The 15665-nt window shown below is 41.6% G+C and overlaps 1 protein-coding gene across 1 annotated transcript in view; it reads right to left on the reverse strand.

The window, feature by feature from the left end:
* Nucleotides 1-15665, reverse strand: part of EBF2 (EBF transcription factor 2) — a 194742-nt gene that overhangs the window by 23356 nt on the left and 155721 nt on the right. The gene's annotated exons all lie outside the window — the stretch shown is intronic.

Consider the following 15665-nt stretch of genomic DNA (forward strand, 5'->3'; position numbering starts at 1 on the left):
CTTAGGGTCATTCCTTACTTCTTAATATCATTTGTATTTTTCTAGAAAACTCACGTACCTCATCAATATTTTAAATGTTCTAGCACAGATTCTACACCGATATCTAAAATTTCTAATCTATTTGTGGTTTTCCCCCTCCAAACTGTTTTTTGCAACTTTCTAAGTAATCACATTTCTAATTTTATTTTCCTTTTGTTCTGAAGAGAATATCCTAAAATTTTGAGATGCCTGGATATTAGTTAGTTATTCTAGTTCATTGCATTGGATTCAAAAAGGTGTCCTTCAGAATATCTGTCTTTTGGAATTTATGTTTTTTATGTATTAGTGCAAATGAATTTTTTCTGTGTTCCATGGGTAAGGCTTTAAGTGCATTATGTAATGTATCTCTTTGACCCTATTATCTAACATTGCTGCTCTAAATTTACCCTTCCACATTCTGCTCTAAATTTACCCTTCCACATTCTCTTTGTATCTTTGTATCTTTCTGATAGTTTTTTAGTGAATATATTTTTCTCTAGTAACGGGAAAGATACACATCCTATTTTAATTGAAAGTAGTACTTTCAGATTTTTCTAAAAATATTTCTAATTATTTGAGTCTGATAAGCCCCTCCACATATAAGGAATTTTGCCCACCTTTCATTCCTGCACCTCACACTTTCCACTTTTACATTTTGGTCAGTCACTTTCTTCAGCTAATATTACTATCTTTAGATCTTCTATGATCTGTATCTTTTAAACTAGTTTTCACATTGACATTAAGCTTTGCCATTATATTAACAATAATTGAGATATCTAATTTCACTACTTTTTCTCCCAGCCAGGAGTCCTGTGATACTAGAACTTTCCCATTCTTGGGTTCTTCTCTGGTTCAGTCCTCCAGCAATCAGGGTCCAGTTGGTAAGAAAAAGAGTTGAATGCTGTCCATGCCCTTGAAATAAGAGAGTATCTTTGTCTTCCTCCCATATAAATGACAGTGTCACTGCATGCAGCATTGTTAGGAATGCTCTCTCTATTCAAAATCAAATTTCTGTCTGTGTTCTGTGTTTTTTACCCTGAGACGTGGGGACAGAGGAGGCCTAGAGGGAACGATGAGTCCAGCTTCCACACATGCTCCGATAGGACTCTGTCCGCTCCCACCAGTACAACAGCACAGAATTTCTGGAATATTGATGACACCAACCTAGCTTCAACCACGAATACTAGATTTCCCTTTTTTGTTGTCGTTTTGTTTTCTTGAAAATATCCTCTGGTATATTCTGGGACTGGGGGCAGAATAAACACTTGGACTCAAATTACCATTTTACCCGGGAACACATGTAAAAATAGCTGCGTGTATCATTGGAATCATTTTGTAAACTTTTTTTCCCCCCACTTAGCATTATAACGTCAGCAGTTTCTGAAGTTTGTTTGTTTGTTTGTTTTTAATAACAGTATTTTCCACGGCTGTATTCAATAATGAAAATCGTTACTGCCGCTGTTAGAATTTACCAAAGGCTTGCTATAGTACGGGCACTGTGCTAAGCCTTTTACATATGTTAGCTCATTTAACCCTCATTACAATCCCACAATTTGGGTTTTATCTCCATTTTCAATGCAGTTCCAGGCAGTAAAGGTGGAATTTGTACCCTCGTTTCTCTAACTCCAAGGCCTACGCTTTAACTTTTTCTGCTGAATTAGAGATGTTGTTCCAAGCCCTATCTATATATGCCAACAGCTGCCTGGGCCAAAGCCTACCTCTCTGCTCTGAGCTGGTGAGGAGCAGAGAAGAGTGTTGAAAAGTGGCCATGCCATCTCCTTCCACCCACACTCCTGCACCCACTCATCCCCCATGCTTCCTCTTCAGCTTCTAGCAAAGGGCTGCAGATCTGCAAAGTTCAGCCCTGCCGGGTTGCCTGACTTCTCAATCACGGAGTATGGGAGAAGGGCCCCATGTGGTATCAATCAGCAAGCATAAAAAGCTGCCCCCCCCTCCCCGTGCTGCATGGCCAACAGACCTAGTGACAAAATGCTCTAAATCAATCATTGCCTCGTCTTTTTTCAAATAGGCACTATTTCATTACGTAGGGTACCGATTTTCTTACATGGAGAAAATGGAAATGATAGATAGGGGTGTGCTCACAATATGTTGGCTATAAGGTAAGGGACTATCCCCTGAGGCAGACTATCTAACCCCTCCAAGGCCCCTCTGGTCTCCACTACTGTCTTTGTCCTTTCTTCCCATTTGCACAACCACTCCCCCAAGCAAGCTCTCACTCCCTCTCACTAGAGCTCCAGGGGTCTCCCCATGACCACCACTAATCTCATTATCCCTTGTCCTTCCTGCTGCTTGCAGATGAATTCTCTAAAGCCAGGCTTTAATCAGCACGGGGAAGTGGGATGTAGATGGTGCTTTCTCTTTCACAGAATTGATCCCACATTTGTACCCACTGTTGTTCCCATGGATAATGTCTGGTTTATCTTGCCTGCCCTCCCGTTCTCAGGTTCTCAGTCCCAACCCAAATCCGAAATAGCAGACTACCTTGACCTCACTGGTTTAGCAACTCGTGTTTTAAAATGAGTAAGTAGACTAGGCATACTCATCTATTTCTGATGTTGAGCGTTTTTTGGCAGGCCCCTGCCAGACTTCATAGCGCAAACAGTGGGATGGGCGGTGTACCCCAGAGGACAATGGTAAAAACACGCTGTCATCTATACAGACAGGGAAAAAAAATCTCATGCGCGTGCACACACGATTTCATTTAATCATGCGCTCTCTTGAAATACAAACCGTGAAGTCGAAACCATTTAGTCAATACCAAACCATAAGAAGGAAAGTCAGTCAATCCTTACAGTTTTTAGCCTTCAAAACATGGAGATGAGGTTGGACAACTTTGACTTTGGTTCCAAACTGACTTCCCAACTGACCAGTTGCTTTTTGCATCCTACATATTCAGCCTCATGTTGAATCCCAATTTCATTCCATCTACCACCCCCACCCCCCAACCTCCCTGGGTGTTCTCTGATATTTCAGGCCTGGTGTGAGCCAAGCAAACCTCAATTAGCTAATGAGGTGCCCAAGACCAGCACCAAGACTGCCTCTAAGGGCCGACCAGATCATTAACCGCCATCATCAGTGTGAATTTACAACCTTTCCTACCACATGGGGGGGGGGGTGCTGTGAAGTGCTGCCAAGCCCTTGGCTGACAGGGACACAGAGAAGTGCTAGCAAGGCAAAAACAGAGTAAATTAAAAATACGCTTCGATCTATAGGCTCTATTTATCTATGTCTTTCTTTAGTAACATAACATTAAGGTAAAAGGTCATATCCCCACTGAAATATAATTTATATTTACCTTTTATTAAATAATTATGGCATGGCATGAAGTTAAATATTACAGAAGCTAATCAAGGGGGAATTCAATAGAGAAAACTCAGACATGAGAATTTCGTCTTTGCTATACATAGAATGTCTTAATCCTCCACTGGGAGTCATTCGGGTTTGCTTAAGGAGTTTAATAATACACATTTCAACTGCCACAGAATCTAAATCCCATTTGGATCAGCCTTGGAAAAACTTTCATCAATACCTTGAGATTTCATAATATTTCTCCTGAGAGCCAGGATCTTATGTGTCATTTCTCATTTTGATTGCGGGTATAATATATGAGGTTACTTACATATCTTGGACCCAGCAAACAGATATAAAGTTTAAGCAATGTGTAAAGGTTTTATTTTATAAGTAAATAGTATTTAACTAAAAATATGTACTGGGAACTACTCATTTAAAAAAAAAAAACTGGCTGGTGTTCAATATTAATTTTCCCAAGAGGCTGGTGAGATGTATAAATTCTATATGTTTTTTTTTTTTCCTTAAGAGGAGGCACAGAGACCAGATAACGCTTACTCTAGCTAACACCTCTACTTGTTTCCCAAAAATATAGGGGACACGGGCTAATATGTAAAGGGGACTCTTTGTTAAGAGTTCTGGTCAACCCTGAACAAAGACAGCATTGACATTGCAGTCAGGATCATTTATGTCCTGACCAATAGGAGTACTCGTCACAAAAATGGCAGCATCAAAGGCTGATCAAATTCCTTTGTAAAAATTTGAGATGAGACAAATAAGATGATGGAGTGAAGGAACATCTGAGTGATCAGTTGGGTGGTTGCTCTGGGATTTTGGCCTGGATTTCAGCTTTTCTCACTAGTAAGTGTCTATTTGGAGCCTAGGATCATCATGGAGTGAATGGATGGCCATCAAGAAGCCAAGAAAATTCCAGAAGTCAGAGCCTAGCTGTATGTTTGCACATATGTGCATTCATCTGCAGCAAAGGATCTTCACTTTCATCAGGTATGCATAAAGCCCATGGTACCCTGAGGACCATGTGGGTCTAGCCCACAGAACCAGAGGCTCTCTCCAGTCCTAACTTGAAATCTTATCCTTCTCTAATAATAAAGAAAACAATGGAAAAGGATCCTGCCTAAAAAAACCTAAAATCTATATAATGTGACTGCCAGACAAACACCAGATCAGAAGATGGACTTTGATAAATAAGCAAAGGAGAAACCATGCATCAGGAATGCCTCTCTGTGTGGCTCTGGTCAAAGACAGTTACTCTGGTAGCAGGCCAGGAAGGTGTAGAGCAATCTAGCATTGGGAAGAATTCAGATATACAGACTCCAGCTCTTGCCTTCATGTTACTTCTGGGACTTCTCTATTCTGCTTTCCCCCCAGGATCCATGTCTTCAAAGAGCCTTGAGTCTCCACATTGATTCCTGTAAGGTCTGCCTTCTTTGTGCTTTGACTGCTTTCCTCTGTCTCTCCCACCACTTCCTCCCAATTTCATTGTCTAATTGTCTACCTTCTTCCCTAGTGCTTATGGGTCCAGCATGCAGAGCCTATGTTCAATTAGCATTTTAATGCTCTCAAGTTCTATTTTTTCACAGCATCTGATAGTCCAAGGAGATAAAAACTGGTCTGGCCTGGGATCTGCTTTACATCCCACTCCTGACTGACCATTCATCACCTTCAAGGCCTGGTGGACTTTGGTTTATCTCCCTGCAGAGACAAACAGTTGGGCTAAATGGCCTCTAAGATCCCTTGTGAGCTCTTGCATTATATGATTCTAAGACAATTACCTACTTGGCACAGTGAAATTCTGCGAGAAGTGGAGATGGGTGGGGTTGAAATCATAGGCTGTTGAATTATGTTGTTGTTAACCTTTGCTACATTGAAATCTTTCCCTACATCCGTTTATTTCAATGCAGCAAAAGTTCAGTGTCACCAATTAAAAAAAAAGGACAAAGATAATATAGGAACACATTATTAAGAGGCGGCACCTGCCTTTGTGGATACAGGAACAAGAACACGAGGTGAGAACCAGCAGTGCACAAGTGAAAGATTAGACGGAAGCTTTTGATATTTAATTTAAAATGAAATATTAATTTAATATTTAATTACGCTTTGGCTTCAAGAAAAACTGCAGCAGGAAGACAGATTGTTTGAAGAAGGGAGTAATATACATGGTTAAGGAGACAACTGTAAAAATTAAAGATAAATTTCAAGGGTAAATCTAAATGCCACAATGGAGCAGTTATGAATGTGCTCCTGCCCTCGGTAATGTGTATTTAGAATATTATAGCCGAGATCACCAGGCCATTAAGGGGCTGGGATGTCTCCGGTGAAACACCAGCCCCCTATACTGGGGCTTCCAACGGAGACATCATTCTTCAGACTCAGCCGGAGGACGAATCTGGATTTCACAAGAGGTGAGGGTAGAAGCAACCTCAGTAAAACTACGGGCTACCAGGAGGGCTGTTGAGTCAAGCTGTTTCCAGTGTGAATGGGGAACAATTGTACTCAGGCCAGTTTTTGATGTTTGAATGGGGTATTTTTAACTCAAAATCAGATTCGTTTCTTAAATGGGATTTTTTTCAATCAGGGTAATATTATAAGAAAAAAAGAAAGGAATGTGAAGTAGCTGAGCTATTAACATTTGCAGTCCTGCATGCACACCTGTCCACAGAAGCTTTATGCAAAGAAGACCCCACACCCCACACCGAGCCTCGGGAACAAGACTGTTCAGGGTATGATCCGGTGGTTTGTGGAAAAATCTAGGCCTCCCATTTCTCCTCCAAACTGCTGCCTGTTCCTGGTCATTTTCTTATGAACCCTTTCCCCCAAATAATAAACAGGGGTGTGTAATCAAATGCATTTGCTTGTGCTAGAGTAAAAGATAAGAAGTTTTCTAATCTTTGGGGGAGGAGGTTAGTTGACATGGATTCTTTGGTTTCTCAGTGTCTCCACTAGTTCTCATTTGCCAGCTTCTAAGGTCCACCACACACCTTGACAAGCAGCTCTTCCGTGTGCACCTGGGCTCATCTGGCCAAGTGAGCATCTCTTGCTCCTTCTTTCATTCTCCACTGAAAACCCGTTCTCCCTTCACTTCACCTACAGAGCCATGTTCTCAGGTTGCCTTGGCCTTCTTCATCACTGACAAAATCCTCATTTCTAACTACATCCAGATATTAAGGGCACAGTATGGTAGGTCTTTCAAGAAGCCTCTTATAGAAGGGGAGACATGCAAAAACATCCATACTCCATCCAACAGTGATGAGGGCAAAGCCACCTAGAACTCATCCCAGGAACTGTATGCCTCTGCCAAATGCTGACAGTAGTGAACTAGACTTGTAGTTTTTAATTTCTGTCCATAATGCACTTGTGTATCTATCATTTCATTTTCCCTGTAAGAGAAATACCTTCCTGTTTTGTTCACTCAGAAAACCGAGGTACAGAATGGTTAAGTGACTTGCAGGAATATTGGGGCTCAGACCAAGGCCTTTAGTCTTGGTCATGGTCTTCCATCCTGGCGCTGAGTTCTGTTAATAACAGAGTGGAGCTAGTACTCCTTTGCCTTCCGCAGGTTCAGTTACTCATGGACAGGAGAGTTTCTATGCCTTCCAGGGAACTTGAGGCACTCAGAAGTTCCCAGCCTATCACATAATAGAAACATCCCACTTTGCAATGTGGAACACCAGGCAAGGCATCCTCTGAGCCCCCTCCGGGCTCACTGGCCAGGCCTGTTTCCTATGCATTTCCTTAGAAGAACAACCAGAGAGCCAAGGCCATTGGCATTTGCAGGTAAAACTACTGGGTGAAGTCAAACAGATAGGCTTTGTTTAATTTCTCCTATGAAGCTACACGGGATTGGTAAGTAGCACAGATCAGTGGTGGAGAGAGCAGCTTTGGAAGTAGACCACTATGACTGCACCTAACTTGCTGACCTCAGGCCACAGGATTCTTATCTCTAAAGTGGATATACTAAAAGAACCATGGCAGTGAGGAAAGGCAGTGATGACAGGAGCTCATGAGACAGAGCCTGGCCCTACCTCCTCAAACAATGACAGGTGGGAATACTGAATTACTATCATCATTTTTTTTTCTTATGAGTTCCACCTGATGACAGAACTTGCAGGAGAGTTCTTAACCAACAATCAAATGTTTCAACCAGACTCTGCAAAGAGCCATAGGAATAATACTGAAAAGCTGTGCTCATCTACCCCCACACACTCAGTGACCTGCCATGGCCACATACATCCTGGCTTTACACTGGTCTCGGGGGGCGGGGGGTGGGGGTACAGTGGGCAGATTTTATCATTATACACAATGGCCATTCCACCAGAAATGCATGCTCCAGACATTCTCTTCCTGCATCCTCAAAACAGCCAAGCAAGCCCGCACAGCCAATGACCATGAACCCACTGGGTGCCCCACCAGGATTATTTTTCTGCCCTGCCGGTTCTCTGTGGAGAAGTGTTCGAGGAAAGCAGAGGACCCTCTCTCCTCGGCGCCCAGGCTGGCATACCTACCACCTCTAGGTCTCCAAGCAGACCTTCTCAGAGGTGTTATATTCTCATGTGGATCTCTCAGTGCTGAAGCAGCAAGCTGCACTTTAGCAAACTATGGTTGGAGGAAAATAGACCTGCAAAGTCACACGTGTGAAGAAAATGTGTTGTTTTTCAGGGCCCTGATGTTGTTTATGCTGTACTTGGCAGCAACAGCCATGGGGACTGATTACTGCGTTTTGGCTAATTATACAGGTAAGTTACATTTAATAGGCTTGGGTTTATTGTGGTGGTGTATCCTTGGATACAGGAACAATCAATGGTTGGATCTGCGAGCCTCCTTTCCCACCTCTTGCTTTTTGAGTCTCCTTCTAGAAAGTTCCACTTAAGAAGAAATACTGCGCTCACCATGGGATGACTCGGTCTCTTAGGAACTGCCCCATGTGCAGAGTGCTTTACCAGCCAGAACATCTCCACAACGTCCCGATGAGCAGGACTCAGGTTTCTCAAACTCCCTTCTTTGTTTAAAATACAAATTCTTAGACCCTCCCAAAAGAATATGATTTGGTATGTCTGGAATGGAGCCAAGCATGATTCTCATACTCAGGCAAATTGGGGAAACACCTATGGGTAATAATATAATTAGTACCAGAGCTTTACAGATGAAGAAAATGAGGCTCGGCGAGGTTAGGTGACTTGTTAAAAGGACAAACAAGTCACTGATGCTCCTGCTGTCATCTGAAAGCAGGTTTTCTGGCTGAGTCTGGTGAATCCTCCTCTCAGACGCCACCCTCCCGCTGGTGCTCACTTTGTCCCCACTAAAGCTCTCAAGACCTCTCAAAATTTTCTTTTCCTCTGGAATCAAGATGATATTTTCCACCTGACCAATGGAGCAGAGTATTGGTCTGGATAGTGTATCCAGACTGGATAATGTACCCATCCATCGGCAGATGGATATGGCGGTTTCTGATACTCTGTCCTGCAGTTGAGCACGTTCTGAGGCTCAGAACGTGTGGCTCAAGCAGGCTGGACCCTCACAAGTTCTCTGCCCATCCCCCTCGCCCCGCCCCCCACGAAAGAGAAGGCCGGGATTCTCCAGGCTCAGAAAAGGTAGGCCTCAGCTCGAAGAAAAGCCCCACCTCCAGTCACCTAGGAAAGCCACTGCCTTTCCAGTTATTGGACTAAGATCCCCAATGGATTGTAAAGTGGTTTCCATGCCGGTTGCTTCTCCTTGAGTGGGCCAGACTAGAGATCACCAATCCATTCCCTCTAGTGCTTGGGACCCTCCCTGAGTAATATTCGCCAGGTGTCTCTACCGATCTGAGTTGCATTTGGCTCACATGCAAGTTTCTAGAGGGAATGACCAGCCTCCCAAGTTATCCTTGAGAGTGTTTGTATTTTTATTTTCTTCTCTGCTTGTGAAAGAATGTATAACTTTTCCCCACCCTCTTCACCCTTAACTGCCTCCCATGGTCCTTCCTTCTCCAAAGCAGTCTTCAGGAAGAAGCTTCACTGCTTCCTGGGCTGGAAATACTCTTTCTGTACCTAAAGAATCAAGTTTACCAATGTATGCTGTTTCAGTATTTCAATATGTGGGACACTAATTTTTTACACCACATTTTCTTTCATTATTAATTAATTTTTTCAGAAAATAATACATATAAGTAAGCAAAGTTTAAACAACAAATAATAATACCAACATCTAGAAGCCACTATTGGTAGTGCCTTCATATGCAGGTTTCTATATCTTACTTATAGCTATTCTTTTTTCATATATATATGAATTGGACCATACTGTGCATATAGTTTTTTAAAAACTTCTATCACAGACATCTTTCATGCAACTAAATATCCATTCACAGCACTACTTTTAGTGTCCAAAAAGTGTTTCAGTATAAGGATTGTTCACTGTTTATTTAACGAGTCCCCTCATGGACACTAAGGATATTTTCAATTCTTCACTACCACAAACAGTGCTCCAATGAACAGCCTTCAGGCAAACCCAGTGATTTCCTAAGTATACGTTCCAAAAAAGCAGAATTGTTAGGTCAAAGGGTATATACGTTTTTCTGAATGGTGATTTTAATGTTATTACATTGATATAAATAAAAATCATTTTTAAAGCTAGTACCATCGAGATACTCTCCTAGAGCCTTCTACCTTCCTACAGGAATATGTTAGAAAGTTCCCACTTTCTACTATTTTGCCAATTTGGAGATTTTCATTTGTTAAAAAAGAAAATCTTTGCCAACTTAATGGGGGGGAAATGTCATCCTTTTGTCTTAATTTGCATGTATTTGTTTATTAATGTGATTGGGATTTTAAAAAATGTTTACTGTTAAATTCCTTACTGAATTAACTCCTGATATTCCTTGCTAGCTTTTGATTTACATACTTCTTTTTCTTTTTAATTTGTGAGATATCTAACATTCACCTCTTTATCTGCAATGCATAACTTAGTTGTTGACAAATATAGGCATAAAATAAGCTTTTGCTGAACAAATGAGTGAATCTCTTTACACGTAAGACAATATGTCACACGTAATGAATATGTTCTCACTTTGTCCTTTTCCTTTTGATTTAATGACCATCACCACAAGATGCGAAAATTTTCTTTTTACATAATCATAGATTTATGCTTGATGGTTTCCCTGGGGTCAAGGTTAGTAAGGCTCCAGATTATAATAACAATATTTTGCAAATGTGTACATTTTTAATTAAAAGACTTAATTCAAATGTTTTAGTTTATAATATAAAATTAGCTATCTAACTTTTTTTTTTTTTTGGATACTTAGCTAGTTGATCTGATACCATTTGTTAAACATTCCATCTTTTCCACATTGACTGGGATGGCTTCTCACCTATACACATGTTTAGGTGTTTATATCATTAATGTGTATGAGAACTGTTTATTTTTAAATGTTCTCTTCCATTGAATAACATTTCTACATGTACCTCCAAAGCCCCATATTCTTCTAATTACTCAAAATAGTTTTAAGTCTGGTAGGGCATGGCCCTCTCATTTTTCAGAATGAGGGGTCCTATTTTAACACCTTTATTTTTCCAGGTGAACTCTTGTAAATTTTCCCCAAACATTTTGTTGGTACTTTGATTGGCATTGTGTTAAATTTATGCATTAATTGACATCTTTACAATATTAAATCTTCCCACCTCTCCACCAGCTGGAAGTATTTTGTCCTTCCTCTGAACTCCCTTAGCAATTTATACCTTTTTAAAAATCACTTTCTACACTATACCCACCCAATTTTTCAAACCTGAAACCTGAGAGGCATTTCTTCCCCTTCCTCCCTCAACCTTCATCCCATCCAATCCATCATCAAGCACTGCCAGTGTGACCCCCTAGCTTCCAACCCCTTCTGCCTGTCCCCACTACCAGTATTCTAGTCCAAGATGCCATCATTTCTGGCTGAGGACACCATACTGGCCTCTGACTGACCTCCTTGAATCTACCCTGGCTTCCAAGGCCATTCTCTGCAATTCAACCAGAATGACCTTTTAAAAGGCAAATCTGATCATTGCACTCCCCAGCTTTCAAATAGTCCAATAGCCCCCCACGGCCCTTAGGGTAGAGCCAAACAAGCAGGTCCCAACCCTCCCTTCCAGTTTGAGACCAACCGTGCTTTAACTCATTTTTTCTGCCCTGTTCATAGTAGCCATCATATATACCCCATGTCCTTTCTTACTCCAGGGCCTTTGCACATTCTGTCTCTTGTGTTTGCACTATTCTTAGCCTTCCCCATTATCTTAGTTTAAGAAGGTTCGATTTCCCAGGTGTATATTCCCAGCATCTTGTATAACTTCATTTTAGTACTCATCACATTTGTAATTACTTGTTCAAGTTTCCATGGTAATAACCCTAATAGAAGAAGTTTCCATGCTGGTTACCCAATAGTAATCATAAGAATATTATTAATAATAAATACCCTTGAATAGTAAGATACAGGCATTGTCTATCCTAAGTACTTACATGAAGAGGTGCTCTAGACTTGGATTCTGCCAGCCTGTGACAGCAGGTTGTTAATAGTTCAGAAATTATGTGAGCCAGCTCATGTCATACTGGTAGCTTGAAATCAGCCATAGTCAGAGTATTTGCACCATGGAAATCAGCAAATACCACCCTCCCGCTTCCTCCTCACCACTTTTCCCTGGAGAGCCAAACACCACTGTTGGTATGCACAATATTATTTAGTCTCACCACAGTCCTGTGAGATAGATGGCCCATTTTACAGATGGGGAAACTAAGAAGTTAAGTCTCTTACACGAGATTTAAGAACTAGAGGCATCCAAGAAGCCCAAACCTAGAGCCCAAGTAGTTCATCTTCACATCACTATATCCTGCTGGTCTGACTCCTCTATAGTGTTCCCAGCACACAGCACAGAGCTGAGCATGGTGGGTGGGCTCAGCTGACATTTGCTTCATGAATAAGTCAATAAAATTTCAGCACGTCAGGAAAACAGAGATATTTGCTGACAATAATTGCTAAATAAGAGATACCAGGCAGGATGGCCAAAGACCTGAGTCCTTGTTCTAATTCCACCTTGATTTCAATGGACAATTGTGAACAAGTTGCTTCTGCCTGGGTCTTAGTTCTCCCATCTGCAAAAGAGGGAGTTTGATCAGGTGACCTCCAATGTCTCACCATCTCTATAATTCTTTGAATTTACAAGTAGCATAGTATCTATTATTTTCATGGTTATGTGGGCTCCCCTTTCACCAGACGCTTTGTCTCCACAAACTGTGGATCATGGTCTCCTCTGTTCTGTGTGGCAAATTCCCACTTCGCTGTAGAAATGTCACTCTTTTGTCACCTCCTCCAGAAAGCCGTCACTGAGTCCCTAAAGTCAGCCACTCCTTGCTCAGTGCTTCTTGCATTTATAACTCATATGGGACTTAATCCAATTATCATAATCTCCAGGTGTCTATCTCCCCTTCTAGAACTGTAAGCTGCTAGATGCATACTGAAATTACTGATTTTGTGCCTTGAGCATAATTTAGAACTGATGTTTGTTGAATGAATAGATCAAGTACACTGATATGTGGGTCCTGCCCTCAGAGATTCAGAGCTGCTTGGTCTAGGGCCCAGGTGTTGGTGATTTAAAGTGCAGCCAAGGGTGAGGACCTGTGCTGCAGAGAGAGTTTTCACATGTATACACACATGTGCGTGCACGTGCACACAACACCAGGCTCCACACGTCCACAGCCTCACTGAGTATCTTTCATTACTTTAGAAGAGAGGTGAGGATTGGTTGCAACCTGGTTTGTCCTACCTGTCTCCTCACAGCCCAGATGGTCATCCATATACAGTGGGTAGTTAAAACAGAGATGCCAGAGCCCTAGAAGTGGAAGTTATCCCAAAGTGAGACCCATTCCTCACCTAACCTCAGGGACTGCCCACACTCCTGCTTCCCCCCTACCCCACCAGCCACTTCTTCTCAATCACCTTCATTGGCTCCTCCTGTCACGCTGAGCCCTATATCCTGGAGCTCCTGAGGTGCCATCTTGAGACTTCTTCCATCCTGTAGTGCCACTCTCTTCTGGGGCCATCTCCTCCAGCCCTGTGGCTTCAAATCTTGTCTGGATGCTGATTGCTCCCTTACTCAACATCCACAGTGTCTTCCCATCCAAACCCCTTGCCCGACCTGCATTTCCTCCCTCATCTCCCACTGATCTCCTCCCCACCAGCACCACTCTGGCCAGAGGTATTCATGCCCTTTCCTGATGATGCCGGGCTTATTCCCACCTCTCAGGCTATAATCGGTCCTCTGCCTGGGACACTCACCCCCAATTCACTGACAGTCAGTCTATTCTAGAGAACACTGGTGAACCAAAGAGAAACACAACCCTGGAGAGTTCCAGGCACAGAAGGAAGACAATGTGAATGCAGAGGAGAAAAGGTCAGAAAGATATGGAGGCAGGGGGACAGATTTCCACACCTGTAATATGGGTCTCCATTCAGTGTCCCTTCCTCAGAGACCCTCCCTGACCACTGCTCCCAAAGCCCCCCTCATTCTCTATCCCTTACTTATTACTGTTGAAATTATATCATCTATTTTCTGTGTTATCTGTCTTCCCCTCTAAAAAATAAGTTTTATCAAGACGAGGGATTTTATCTTGCCCATTTCTATATCTCAGAGCCTAGAGTTGTGCCAGCCCATGGTACTAGGCACGTCATAAATACTCATTTAAATGAATGAATAAACTATGTCCTTTTGGGGGCTAGAGCAGTAAATATTTTACTGTGATTACAATGGCATCTTCCATAGAAACACACACACTATAACCCAACCAAGATGCATCTATCTCAAGAGAGAAAGTTCAAAGATGAAATTTTAAATAAATATACCTAAAAATTACCCTCCTCCATCTACCCTCAGTGATATCTAACCAGGCATTTACACATAAACAAGAAGGGGAGGCTGGATCCAAACGAGAGAAGACACTATAAAATATTATTAGAATTTCATAGTGTCCCTGATATATTTTCTAAGTTTATATATTTCTTTGTCCATAGCCCTCATTTTCTCCTTCAAAGTACAATGTCCTAGTTGATCCTCCTGTCTTCAATCATTCTCCTGACTAACTCAATCTTTATATCAATAGCATTTGTGTTTGTTACGAGAACCCCTTTGAGTTACTCTCCATTGCATGGAAACACTTGATGTGGTCTTACGAATCAAGTCTCATTCCCATACTAAGCTTTGTGGTGTGTTTTGTTTTGTTTTGTTTTTCATTTTTTAAAACTGTGGTAAAACACACATGATAATATTTACCATCCAAAGCTATTTCTAAGTGTATAGTTTAGTTAGTTTAGTTAGTACCTTCACACTGTGCAACCAATCTCCAGAACTTCTCATCTCACAAAACTGAAACTCTGTTCCCATTAAACATCACTCCCACTCTCCCTACCCCAACACCTGAGCACCACCATTTGATTTACCATCTCTGAATTTGACCATTCTAGGTACCCTACAGGGCTTTTAGGCTGTTTTATGTTTTCCTTCCCTCCCATTCCTCGCTCATGTGGGCTGAATTGTGGTCTAAGTTCTACCCAAGTACATTGCCACAGCTGTAAACCAGCCCTCTCTCCTTCAGACACATGCTCACCTTACCCACTGGGCTCTAGCACATGAGATTCCCAGTTAGGACATTCTTCCTTCTTCTCCAACTATTCAAATCCTCCCCACCCTTAGAAATAATTTTTTATTTCCACCTCCTCCTTGAAAACCCTTCTGTCTACCCTAGTCCACACTAAACTCTGTCTTTCTGTAACTCATATTCCATTCATTGGAAACACGAAACATTTTGAATGTTCTAATTCCTCAGCTGTTCTGTGCAATATAACATTGCCTCCTCTAAAAATTTCTACATTTCCAAATAGGGACCGTGTCTCATAAGTCATTATATTTTCCACCTAGAATAAGTAGATATTCAACAAATTTCAACAAAAATTGAAATCATAGATAATTCCAACTTTCACAAAATTTTAAAGTAATTTGAATCATTCTGCAGCACCACTGGGCAATTTTTACAGACCCTTTTCAAGAAAATTCAGTGATAGCTGGCAACTTGGTCTAATTTTTTATCCGATCGCTTAGATAAAAGTCTGTTCTAGCATGGTTCTAGCTGAGTCAAATTTATAAAGATGCACTCATGAAATGAGCTCCCATGATCATCTCCCAGACTATTCAGAAATTGATTGCATAAAATAAAATTGAAAACCAAGTCTACACTTTTCCCATTCAATGCCTATCATTCAGTCCATTCTTCTCACACTAGTAAAAAGACCTAGAAATGTAAAATCATTATAAAGCGGAGAC

This window comes from Mustela putorius, unplaced genomic scaffold, assembly GCF_011764305.1.
Source record: "Mustela putorius furo isolate JIRA1106 unplaced genomic scaffold, ASM1176430v1.1 tig00003937_pilon_pilon_pilon, whole genome shotgun sequence".
NCBI lineage: Eukaryota > Metazoa > Chordata > Mammalia > Carnivora > Mustelidae > Mustela > Mustela putorius.